General features: G+C 37.5%; 1 non-coding gene across 1 annotated transcript; it reads right to left on the bottom strand.

Moving 5' to 3' along the window:
• Positions 1–380: 380 nt before the first annotated feature.
• LOC131180369 (U5 spliceosomal RNA) lies at positions 381–497 on the bottom strand. Its single transcript, XR_009149145.1, has one exon. It is a non-coding gene; the product is annotated as a U5 spliceosomal RNA (small nuclear RNA).
• Positions 498–3,868: the final 3,371 nt, after the last annotated feature.

The raw sequence follows: 3,868 nt of genomic DNA on the forward strand, positions 1-3,868 counted from the left end.
CATTTTAATTGCTAAATCAATGAGTTTTCTTGATAGGTCGTGAAAAATCACCTGAAAAGCAAAAAGCTTGGAAATAATAGGTTACACGATGTAACGGTTAGGCTCTAACCACTAGAGGAATTGTCCGCTTTGGCCGTAAGCCACACAGTTTTGCCCTATCGGTGGAATGAAGAACTTTCTAGGAGGTCACCCATCCCAGGATTTCTCTCAAGCGAGCACGCTTAACCCTGGAGTTCTTGTAACTCTCCAGGCCATTCCACCAAAATGCGCCTCTAGTGATTAGTTCCCCCATCTTATATATCATTACTTTTTGAGCCCAAGACCATCTTCGTGCTTTGCCGATGTGGGATTTGCCTAAGGGACCTTTCTTTTAATGGGCTAACTCTAAAAGAGTTAGAACCGTCCAAAAATTAGCGTATGCTGCTGTTTGTGACGAGCACATGGTATTCTTTAGTAAAAGGTGAAAGAATAGTTTGATTTGCGCTCAACACGCAGCTGCAGAGATGGTCTTGGGTTCAAAAAGTAATGATATATAAGATGGGGGAACTAATCACTAGAGGCGCCTTTTGGTGGAATGGCCTGGAGAGTTAGAAGAATTCCAGGGTTAAGCGTGCTCGCTTGAAAGAAATCCTAGGATGGGTGACCTCCTGGGAAGTTCTCCATTCCACCTATGGGATAAAACCATGAGGCTTATGGCCAAAGCGGATAATTCCTCTAGTGGTTGGAGCCCGATTATTACACACGAGGTACCCCATATAACTCTAAATAAGCCATGTAGTAAGGAGAACTCAAAAATTTCCAAAATATTAGCTATGGCAAGTTACACGGGCTACCCAGTGCACCATTGCATGGCTCGTGCAGCTGAATCATCAAAGACATAATCACAAAGTAGCTATAAAAGTTTACACAGGATGCCCTGTGTAAGATTGCATGGCTAATGTAACCCATGCAAGAACTAAACGAAGCAAGTTAAAATTAGGTAGAATGTTACATGAGGGTACTTGTGCACCACTATACCGCCCAATGCAATTTTATACAAGTCACAATTTTAAACCTGGCCTTTCATGTAAAATGTTGCACCAGCTTGCTAAATGGCCCTCTTTCCTAATTAAACACTAAAACTCGCTTCCCTAATCCTCAAAGACCCATCTTTTCTCTTTTAAAACTCTCAATCTCTCTTTCCTTATCACAAATCTCTCTGAAAACCCTAACCTTATAATTTAATATTCTTTCACCAATGGCACTCGCCAAGTGAGTGTAGGCCATGCATCAACCTCTCGAGCAAGGGAACCAATTCCCTCTCCCTAAGAAAGTAAAGAATGTACCAAACCCAAAGAAGAGAAGAAGTTGCTCCCTAAGCCCAACATATAGTGGAACCTATCATAAGAACAAGACTTGGAATTGGCATGGCCATTTTGTGATGTCAACCACAAAGCCTGATGTGTCCAGCTCTCCAAGAGAAAGGTATTCTCTACCAAGTATCTTATTGAAGATTTGCTAGACCAGCTAGGGTTAAAGAATAAGTAAACCAATTCTTGAAGAACATTAGGTGGACTACATTTGCCACACTCAAATACCCAACTTATAGAGACCTCACTTTAGAATTTCTAGGAAGTTACAAAACCACCCTTTGGCCAAGAATTAGAGAAGAAAGGGGACAAATAGAATTTTGATTAATGGGGATGGATAAGGCAATGAACATGGACTAATTCAATTCAATCTTTGGGTTTTACAATGAAGGATTTTAAGAAATCCCTGTAAATAGGACAGTTTACATTAGGATTACATTTTGGAAAACCATAGCAGTAAATGCCCTGGAGGACCAACCCAGTAGATCTAAATCCTCAGGCCTTATAAACATAGCACTTATGTAACACCCCTTACCCTTCTACAGTGTAGCCGAGCAAGGCGTGCTACACGGCTTGCCGAAGCACCTAGTATGTGATTATCACATTTTCTGAACTCAATTTGATTTAAGAAGTCTTTATGTGCTATTCATAACATACTGGTTCTATTTTCATTTTTTTTTTAAATAAAATCAGTGTTTCAAAAATAGTAATAAAAATCCAGCAAGGTGCCGTCTATAAATTGGACAAACAGTCCTTCTGCACCTGTTAAAAGCAGTCTCAACTTCTCAGTAAAGTCAATAGACTTTCACAGTCATTAAACAGTTCCATAATAATTAAAATATATCCAGAAAATCTCCGTTTTATTTAATATGTACAAAATATTACAAATTTTAGAGCTTTCATAATATTAAAAAATACAAGGCCAAATTTCAAAATACAACAAAAGTACAAAATACAAGATATCCTAAGTCCTACCATCTATGCAATGTAGTGTAGATGACTCTGGACTCTTGTGCAGATCTGATGTCTCACTCGGTCATAGGTCTGCTGGGCTCCCCAGCTGTGTCTCCAATACCTACGCGTTACAAAAGCAACGCGCTAAGCAATTTTGCTTAGTGGTGCCAAATATAAAGAAATATATACTAAAAAAAAGTAAATGAATTTATGACATCGGTATTCTTTACAATTGTTGATTCTACCTTTATTTGCTAACATTTCAATATCTGCTAATTGTGGTAGTACTGTATGTCAAAAGACTGGATTTAGCTATTTGAATTTAGCAATGGTTAATTTAACTGCCTGTGTAGCCTATATATTGTCCTGACTGGATAAACGAATATACTGGCACTGGGTACCTAGTACCTCGGGCCATCACACCATTGGTCACAAAGTGTCTCCCGGTGTGCAAATAAGTGGCTATTAAATACACAATATGTATAGCCGTAGGCTATTAAAGTCACAGTGCAGCATAATATGCCATTAAAATACAGTATGGAAGAAGGTTATTTACAGAACAGCAGTCAGAATCCTATTGGCGTGCCAACCTATCCAAACTAGTCAACTAGGCAAACTAGGGCACATTATAAATTAATTGTTTAATTCTTCAATGTTTAGAGTTTACTAGCTATTATGTAATTCATAAGTCAATGCATATGTTGACCTTTTTAGGTACTATGGATAAGTTGTTTCTAGCATCAACATATCACAAATTGTAATTCAATATGCTGCCAATATAGTGCAATTTACCATTTTTACATATTGGCATTCATTGCCAAATTGCTTCAAGCATCATTATATGTAAATGTCAAATTCTTAATTTTTTTTTTGTGCTAGATTGGTCTAGCTTAAAGTCCCATTTTTCTTGGCTTTTAGCTTCCAGTCAAAGAAGAAAAATTGTAGCTCTATGTCTTATTGTACTCAGGGCAAAATTTCAGGTCATTCTGAGTTGTATAGACCAAGATATGGTCAATTTACTAAAGCTGGACAGATTGCACCTTTAGTGCAAAATTTGGTTAATTTTAGGTCACTTTTAGTTCTGGCAGTTTTGGTATTTGAAATTTTGTAATCTATTTGACTTGGTTCTGGCCATTTCTGGGCTTTGGTATCTTTATAAGAATTGTAGCTCTACATCTAAGCTATCCATGGTAAAAATTTCAGGTCAATTGGACCTGTTTTGAGTGAGTTATGGATATCCTAATGAATACTGTTCATATGGTCAAAAATCTGGGTTACAAGGTTGCCATTCCGGATTTGGTCATTTTTAAGGTCAGTTTCTAGACAGAATTTTGGCAACATTTCTACATGAAAGTTGGCCTATTTGGTGTCTAGTTTCACCCCCCATTGGCCTTACACCAATTGGGTTCATAGTTTGGCACTTATGACCTAATTTAGGTACTGCCATCAATACACAACCTGCACAAAATACTTACACTTCCAATTTGACATTCCTTCTCCTCCTCATTACTTCAATATTCAATCAATGGCACATATATATATATATATATATATATATATATATA

The sequence above is a fragment of the Hevea brasiliensis genome, chromosome 5, assembly GCF_030052815.1.
Source record: "Hevea brasiliensis isolate MT/VB/25A 57/8 chromosome 5, ASM3005281v1, whole genome shotgun sequence".
Taxonomy (NCBI): domain Eukaryota; kingdom Viridiplantae; phylum Streptophyta; class Magnoliopsida; order Malpighiales; family Euphorbiaceae; genus Hevea; species Hevea brasiliensis.